This window comes from Mandrillus leucophaeus, unplaced genomic scaffold, assembly GCF_000951045.1.
Source record: "Mandrillus leucophaeus isolate KB7577 unplaced genomic scaffold, Mleu.le_1.0 Scaffold121, whole genome shotgun sequence".
NCBI classification, from domain to species: Eukaryota; Metazoa; Chordata; class Mammalia; order Primates; family Cercopithecidae; genus Mandrillus; species Mandrillus leucophaeus.
Window position 1 is genome coordinate 3,033,880 of NW_012100432.1, and position 9,459 is coordinate 3,043,338.

Consider the following 9,459-nt stretch of genomic DNA (forward strand, 5'->3'; position numbering starts at 1 on the left):
ACCCACTGAAGTTGTTAAAAAACTGAATTTTTTTTTTCTGTTGTCTTAGCAATATAGTTCTGATGCTTTAGGTAAGCATCCTTCCATTTTTTTCTGTGCCTTTAAACCCTGGTTAGATATCAGTATTTTTCAGGGAACTTTGTTAGGAACAGATGCTCAAGGTGTATCTTTGGAGCATTCAGAATAGCAGTTAAGTGCACGGATGTCAGCATCCCAGATGTGCAGGGAGTTGGTCCCACAAGTTGCTGACAGTGTGATGGTACATTCCCTTGACCTCCATTTCTAATCTCTAAACAGGAGAATTATAGTAGCACTTACGTCATTCCAGGAAGACTAAACTAGATAATACTGTACCTATAAAACCCATATGTGCCTGACTCATAATAAGCATTTAAATAAATGCTGTCTACTTCATTATATCATTAAAGAGAATAGATGTCCACAAAACACATATACATGAAATATTTTCTGATATTTCAGTATCAGTTTCAGTTCACTCATACTAGATAGGATCTTAGGTAAACTATTTAATGTCCCAATGCCTCAGTTTACAATCTGTAAAACAGGGATATTTACCTGCCTTAGGGGTCATTGGGAAGATGAAGAGAGACAATATATAGAGAGAACATCCAGTGTAATGCCTTGTAATAATAAGATTTTAATGAATGTGAGACATTAACAGTTACTATTTAAAGTCTGTCTAGCATGTTTTAGATAAGTGCTATCCTTGGGAATCCAGGATGTGAGTGATAACTTTGTATTATTGCCTCATGGATTCAGCTAAAGTGGATCTACAAAATGTAGGGAATGTACTCTACGCAGAATAAAAGATCAAAAACTGTAATATTTGCCCAACTGATATTTTGTTATTTAAAAAGTTGGAGGTCTATATCCAAATTTTAAAAGCTTGGAAAATAATACATACCAACTCCTCCAATCCCACTGAGCCCTCAGTCCTTTGAGGATTCACCATGGCAGTTTTTGTTTTTGCTTTAAGCAAAGATAGTTCATAGTAAAGAAGCACATAGAACTTTATTTCAATGTATGTTTTCTAGTCTTAACCATGAACCCATTTTCCCCATAGTACTTATTACTGATGGTGACTGGTTGAAACATACCATAGTAGAAGAATATAATCAGAATATTATAAGAATATAATCAGAAATAAAATGCTCTAATGAATTAAAATCAGATGATCATTTTTGAACCTGGAGAAGCAGCAATTTCTCACAACTTTTTTGTGAATTAATATCCTGCAGAATTACTCCTCAAAGCACTGCTTGCATAAAACAAGTTGACTTTCAGACATCTCTTGCTTGCATCAGCAAGGATAAAAAATACTCATCAATTTAGCAGAAACCTAAGATGACTGAGTGATCCAATCTCGAGGACCCCTCCCTAAGGCAGAATAGCAAACTCAAATTCCTAGAGGGGCCAGGTAACACTAAGAGTCAAACCTGTTGGATAATTTCACAGCAAACATGTCAGAACAGTCCCTATTTCCTTTTTTATAAAATGTCTCCCATTTTCTTAAAACACCAAGTGTTCTGTTTTCCAACTTTTGTTCAGGAGATTTCTGATCTTGACTGCATCCAATTCTCCATCAGACAGGAAAGACGTTGGTGTTAAGGTTGACATACCTATCAAGGACAATACCTACCATGGCTTCCAGTGCTTTAACAAAACCTCAGGTGCATGGACTTTGGGCCAAGCATCTGCGATTTCATATTATTGGAGTATTTGTTGTATCCGTGGGGGTTTCAGCTCTCTATAAGTTTGCTGTGGCTGAACCAAGAAAGAAGACATACACAGATTTCTGCAGAAATTATGATTCCATGAAAGATTTTGAGGAGATGAGGAAGGCTAGTATCTTTCAGAGGACAAAGTGATTTGGGAATATAAAGAATATCTTTGGGTTGAGTTACATAGAAGTTTGTCATTGACCTGTGTTCCTGAACTATGAAACATGACTATGTAAAGTAAGAAAGTAAGAAGTCGTTTCTCTTGATTAAAAAAAAAAAAAAAAAAAGAGATTTCCTATCTTAGGAAACATTGCACAATCGCAGTGATGAATTGCAACTGATACTTCCTTACAATTGCAGAAAGACAGTAAGAAGGGGCAGGAACAGTAGTAAACTGGAGGTAGATATTCCATCTAACTGGGGATGCAGCCTCTTAAAGCCAGCTAGCTAATTGATACCCAAGACTGTGGGCCCAGTATTGCTAGAACTTTGAATGTTTAGAGCAAATCTGAAATTATACATTTTGGTCTGAAATTTCCCTGCTTTTACACATTTTCTGAAATTGTTAAATATGCACCCACAATTAGTGCGTCCAGGTGACTGGTTTATAATCATTTCCCAAGGGTATGGGAGTGTCAGAGAATGTTCTGATGAAATTTCAAGGTACCAGATATACATAAGAAATGATGTCCATCATGAATCCAGGTAGATTTAATAATTTGAGTCTCTTCAAATCCAGATCAGGATCCCCAAGCGTTTTCTGCATTTTTGTGATATATTCAAGGAAGAAGGAACTGCAGGCCTGATTTGTGGCAGGAAGTATTAGAATGCTAGAGTCCCTTGAGAGTATTAGAGCCCTTAGGAGTGACTAGCTTATTCACGCATACCAATAATATATATTTAGGGCCTCCTGTATGCTAAGCACATTCTAGAATCTGGGCATATATCAGGCAACAGGACAAATCCATCACTTTTTTTCACAGGACTTGGGCCCTAGTAGCCAGTCCACAGACAAGTGACTGCTTCTTCATTTGTAAAAACAGGAGAGTCATCATAATTAACATGGGTTGGAAGACAATAATATATCTTATGTTATACATACTATAAGGAAATAAAAGGCAGGGTAGCGGGGTGGGAAGTGACAGCACTAGAGATAATGTGGAATAAAGAATAGCTAAGTCTCTCTGGGGGAGGGGAAAGGGAAATACGCTAAAATTCTATCAAGACACAGAAAACACAGAATGACCAGGTCAAATGGGGACCTAACACATAGCAAATCCTTGCCATGTGCCAAACGCTGTGCTGTAAGCTTTGCTTGGATGAATCCATTTCATCCGCACAGCCACCGTAGGAGATCAGTTCTTTGATCATCCCCTTTTAACAGATGTATTAGTCCGTTCTCACACTGCTGTAAAGAACTACCTGAGACTGGATAATTTATGAAGAAAAGAGGTTGAATTGCCTCACAGTTTCACAGGCTATATAGGAGGTATGACTGGGAAGCCTCAGTAAACTTACAATCATGACGGAAGGTGAAGGGGAAGCAAGTGCGTCTTGTCATGGTGGAGCAGGAGAGAAGTAAGAGTGAAGCACACACTTTCAAACAACCAGATCTCATGAGAATTCACAATCACCAGTTCAGCCAGGGGGAAGTCTGCCCCCATGATTCAATCACCTCCACCAGGTCCCTCCCCTGGCACATAAGGATTACAATTTGAGATGAGATTTGGGTGGGGACACAACCGAACCACATCAACAGATGAGGAAATAGAGGACTGAAGAGGCTGAGTCCTTGCCTTCTATCGCAGAGCTCCTGAGGAATGCCGCTGGGGGTCCACTCAGGCAGCCTGAACCGGTCTTTGGTTCTGAGCTCCATCTAGTTTTCCATTTGCTTACTGGGGTGTAGTGGAGTGGGTCAGGGCTTGCTTTAGAAGAGGAAGAGGCAGTCAAGAAAACCTGTGGCATTACTTGACTACTTCAGCCCTGGCTCTGAACTCTCACCCAGACCCTTCCTCATCAGCATACATACACAGAAGAAAAATGAGAAAATGCATTCTGCTTTTGAAAGGGAATGTAGTATCATAAATACAAAATACAAATGAAGAATACAAGTCTCTAGTTATTTCTTTGGGAGGCTGAGGTGGGCGGATCGCGAGGTCAGGAGATCAAGACCATCCTGGCTAACACAGTGAAAAACCCCATCTCTACTAAAAATATAAAAAATTAGCTGGGCGTAGCGGCAGCCACCTGTAGTCCCAGCTACCTGGGAGGCTGAGGCAGGAGAATGGCATAAACCTGGGAGGTGGTTCAGTGAGCCAAGATTGCGCCACTGCACTCCAGCCTGGGCAACAGAGCAAGACTCGGTCTTAAAAAAAAAAAAAAGAAAAAAAAAGTTTCTAGTTATTTCCATTATATTCCATTTTGGGCTTGACTTTTTTCAATTTATTCCATATCCATTAAAATCCTTCTATTGTTAATCAGCAAATAAAAGAATTTGCTGTTGTCACATACTAAGCTTTTACTTAGTACACTTGGGACAGACAGATTGGAGAGAGTGAGGAGGCTGCCTCTGGCTTCCATTAGAGACGGCACTGAGCCAAGTGAGCGGAACAGGCACTGGGTTCCTTGGTGCCTCACTGAGGAAAAATAAACATGGGCAAAGGAGATCCTATGAAGCCAAGAGGCGAATGTCATCATATGTGTTCCTTGTGCAAACTTGTCAAAAGGAGCTCAAGAAGCAGCACCAGGTGCTTCAGTCAGTTCCTCCTTAGAGTTTTCTAAGATGCACTCAGAGAGGTGGAAGACCATGTCTGCTAAGGTGAAAGGAAAATTTGAAGACACGGCAAAGGCAGACAAGGCCCATTATTTAGTTAAAAAGAAAAAAAACTATATTTCTTCTAAAGGAGAAACAAAAAACTTCAAGGATTCCAATGCACCCCAGAAGCCTCCTTTGGTCTTTTTCTCCTTCTGTTCTGAGTATTGCCCCAAAAGCAAAGGAGAACATCCCAGCCTATCCATTGGTGATGCTGCAAGGAAACTGATAGAGATGTAGAGTAACACTGCTGCAGATGGCAAGCAACCTCATGAAAAGGTGCAGCTAGGCATTGCACATGCCTGTAATGGTGTACTTTGGGAGGCTGTGGCGGGGGACTGCTGAGGCTAGGAGTTTAAGACGAGCCTGGGCAATAACAAGACTCCATCTCTATGAAAAAAAAATTTTAATGAAAATAAAGGCTGCCAAACTGAAGGAAAAATAAGAAAAGGATATTGCTACATACCAAGCTAAAGGAAAGCCTGATGCAACAAAAGAATGGACTCATCAGGGCAGAAAAAAGCAAGAAAAACAAGAGGAAGATGAAGATAATGAATAAGTTGGCCCTAGCAGTTTTTTCCTTGTCTATAAAGCATTGAACCTCTGTATACACTATTCATTGTTTTTAAAGGAAAACATTAAAATAAAAGGCTGTGTAAGGTTTGTTTTTAAATTGCAAAGTGTCTTTTGTACAGCTAGCACACTAGGAAATGTGTCTTCAGATAGCCCCAGTGCCACTGACGTTTTCAGTAGCCACTAACCTTGCCTGGTGCAGTATGGGGTTGCAAATTGGCAAGGAAGACTAAAACAGGTTCTCATTGGTGCACAGCACAAATTTGTTATATATGGGGATGGCAGTTTTTTTCATCTTCAGTTGTCTCTGATGCAACTTACACAAAATAATTGTCATTCTGTGACCTCAATACCACTCTGTAATTGCAAAAAAAAGATGCAGCTGTTTTGTTGACATTCTTAATGCTTCAAGTAAATACAATGTTTTATTTAGAAGAAATAAAAAATAAAAATCATTGAAACAGGGTATAGAAAATTCAAAGCATGTGACACTTTGTGTCAGATTCTAATCCTGGACATTTCACTCCTTCTTTTCTAATTTCCTTACCTTTTCACTTTGCTCATCACTCGGCGTAGAATTTGGTTCCTAATAAGTGCTCAATAAAAGTTAAACTGAGCAGGTGAACCTGTACTCCTTATTTGTTCCTTGGTACATTTGTCAGTGCACTTGTGTGAATGTTTCCAAAATACTTAGTGATCTTCAGATCAAATCGTTCTCTAAGTACAAGGGGGTTGTTATTTATAACACAGCCTATGGAATGGTGTTGCAGTAAAAAAAATTTTCCCACAGAGCAAAGAGTAGAATGAACTTTTTATTCACTTTGTGCAAAAAGCCAAAATTAACATCTTTTTGCTTTTTTTGCATTTAGTGTTGAATATTTAATTCAGCCCTGAGTTGGGAGTTTTTAGGATTTTTAAAAATCATTTGTTGAACTAAGGGCTTCACTGCTCCCGTGAAGTCCATCATTTCCTGGTATTAGATACAGCTTTTCATTTAATTAATTTTAATACAGTAATTTATTTTTATATTTTCCTCTAATCTTGTCAACCCAATGTGGATTTTGCTTTTAATAAAGTACAGGGTAAGCTACTTAAAGTGGACTAATTGGGCAAAGCCTGGCTTGTCCATCTGATCAGAACGGACATTTGAAAGGAGGTGGGGCTGGCGGGGGAACAACCAGCCAAAGAGAAGAAAACTCATGCTTAGAGCCCATGAGGCAAAGGCTGCAAAGTGGTTAGAACTTGCCAGCACACAGAGGGTATAGTTGGACTGTGTAGAACCCCAGGAGAGTTCAGAAAATTGATTTCCTTTATTGCTTCAACAGCAGCCCTAGCTCTTATGAGACAGAAAAAAAATTCTAAGTTTTTGAAAGTGGATTGTAATCCATTATGCAGTCCTATAATTCCTATGGAATTCTTCCTATAGCTCCGTTCTTTGGCAAGAATGCTCATGTGTATAAGCATGTGCACACTTTTGTCAGCACTCTTAGTTTTTACAGACCTTTATTTTCTATTCTATGAGCAAACTATAGTTTTGTTTTCAAAGAATCCTACATTCCATTCAGTTCTACACCCATCTTGACTGTATAATCATGGGCCAGGCTCCTACTAGACACTGGGTGCAGGGATTTCAAACATGAAAGGTAGCCCGGCCGGGCGCAGTGGCTCACGCCTGTAATCCCAGCACTTTGGGAGGCTGAGGCAGGCGGATCACAAGGTCAGGGGATTGAGACCATCCTGGCTAACACGGTGAAACCCCATCTCTACTAAAAATACAAAAAATTAGCCAGGCGTGGTGGCAGGCAACTGTAGTCCCAGCTACTCGGGAGGCTGAGGCAGGAGAATGGTGTGAACCCAGGAGGTGGAGCTTGCAGTGAGCAGAGATAGCGCCACTGCACTCCAGCTCAGGTGACAGAGCAAGACTCTGTTTCCAAAAAAAAAAAAAGAAAGGTAGTCCTTGCCCCACCGGAGGCTACCCTCTATTGAAGTAAGAACCTGAAGAAACCCTCTAACCCTCCTTGAGCTGGGTTAGGACTAGTTACTTTGGAAACCATAAAAGTTCCCCGTCAAATTGATTCTATGCCCAATTAGATTAGTGGGATGTGGTGATGAAGGTCCCCAGTTCTGAAACGAGGATGCTTGGATTTGAATTCTGGATCTGTCATTGACTTGGGATCATATGGTTTTCCTGCCTATAAAATGCGGATGTAATAGCAACAGCCTCACAGTGTTCTTAGAGGACTATGTGAGAGTACATCAAGGGTTTCGTGGGATTCACATGTGGTAAGCACCATGTGCTAATGCTGAATATTTGTCAGACTCTTCTGGTTGCAAGCAACAGAGACTCAAACTGGCTTAGGCAATAAGGGGTTAAATTCACTCAATGTAAAAATGCAAAGGCAAAACTGGATGCAGGTGTGCAAATCATTTCTTCAGATCCTCTCTCTCCCCAACTCCCCCGTACATCCAGCCTTTCTCTGTGTTGGCTTCCTTTTCCCTCCATGTGTCCCCCAACAACCCAGGTGCCAGTATCATCTCCAATGGAAAAGAGAGATTTTCCTTTGCCATAGCCCTGACAAAACTTACAGGACCATGTTTCGTTGCACAGGCTTGAGACACAGGCACATCCCCGGAGCCTTCATTGTGAGTTCTATGCTTCTCAAGGCAGACCTACATCACATGTCACATCACCCAGGAGCAAAGAGACAAAGGCTCCTTGGATAGAGAGTAGGAGAGTGGTGACCACCTAAATATAAAAATGGTCTGTTACCGAAAGACAGTGGACAGATGCTGGGCCAAGAAATCATAACAATTTCTATGCACGTCAGACTAAGATTCTTGAACTGACGTGTCCCACTCCATTGCTGTCTGGTGCACTAAGCAGTAACAAAGTGCATCCACCACAGGGGCAAGCCTTGTTTTCTTCAAGTACTTTTTATTATGGAATATGTGATTGGCTTGTTTAAATGGCTTTTGCATATACTTCTCTAAACAACTGTTCACACAGTATCTGCACCTCCTTTCTGGTTTTTGAAAGCAGTTTAGCCTAGAGGCCATGCGTTGACCAAGGTAGCTGTTGCTTTAGAGATATGGGCTCATCTTTTCTCTGGCCACTCCCTGTGGGAGCCCACCCCAGCCCTAATTTTCCTCAGCCCTGCCTTCTACCCCTCTGGGGAGAATTCTCTTTGTTATTCTTCTTCACCTGCTCAGGAGCATGGCTTCAATCTCCTCCCATGCTGCTTCAGATACGCAATGTAAACACTGATTTTAACAAGAAAACTTCCTCCTAGGGAAGTCCTCCAAGTTTATCCACACGTGCACTGTGTTGCTTGCTAAAACCCTAGAGAAAATTACAGGAGGCTCACATAGTTTAAAGGGAGGCAGAAGTGATGAGAGCATGGCATTGGAGCAGTTGGCATGGGAGTGTCAGAGATGAGAGTGCAGACCTGGGACAAGACTATAAAGAGAGAATAGATGCATGAGGGGACCATGCTTGAGACCATGGGGAAGCTAAACCCATGAGCACCATTTAGGTGAGCGCATCTGTATTCTGCTCCATGAGCTGGTCATCTAAATCGGAGGCATGGAGCTCGGGGAGTTTCCGTCAGCAACATCAGCCTAATATTGCCTTCGGATGCTTCAGCAAAGGGCCCTGAGACTTTGCCAGGCCCCCAGAATTACCCTCTGGATAGACTATGTTTTAAGTGGCCCAGTATGCCCAGAACCTTGTGATGTTAGAAGGCACTGAGTAAGTTCTAAAGAGGGGCCAGCATTCATTCATTCATGTCTATGGTACAAATACTTATTGAGTCTCCTTCAGTGGCCAGGCCCTGTGTTAGGCATTAGAATTCAACAGTGAACAAAACAAAGATCGCTGCACCACAGCACCCATGTTCTAGAGGTGGAATGGATGATGAACAATAAGCATAATAAACAAGCTATGTTTCACATTGAAGATTGGTAACTGTTATAACAAATAGGGCATTGCAGGAGGGAATTGAGAGAGAAGGGAGAGGAAGTGGTAGGCATGCCAAGAGCAGATTCCCACAGAAAGTAGGGTGGTGAAGGTAGACTTCATTGAAAAGAAGTTTTGAACAAATGATGAAGGAGTAGCCAAAAAATCATCTAGTGGAATTGAGATGCAGGTAAGGAACAGGCAGTGTCAACTGCTTTCTGGCAGGAGCAGGACTTATGTCTTTCAGGAACAGCAAGGAAGCCACAGTGACTGCTGCAGAGTGAACAAGGAGGAAATCAGAAAGTTAGTGGAGGAATAGGATTATGTTGGTCCTTGTAACCAAAGTAAGAATTTTTACGTTACTTGGAGTAAAATGT

General features: G+C 41.2%; 1 pseudogene; it reads left to right on the top strand.

Moving 5' to 3' along the window:
- Positions 1 to 4,394: 4,394 nt before the first annotated feature.
- Positions 4,395 to 5,113, top strand: LOC105532838 (annotated as a pseudogene).
- Positions 5,114 to 9,459: the final 4,346 nt, after the last annotated feature.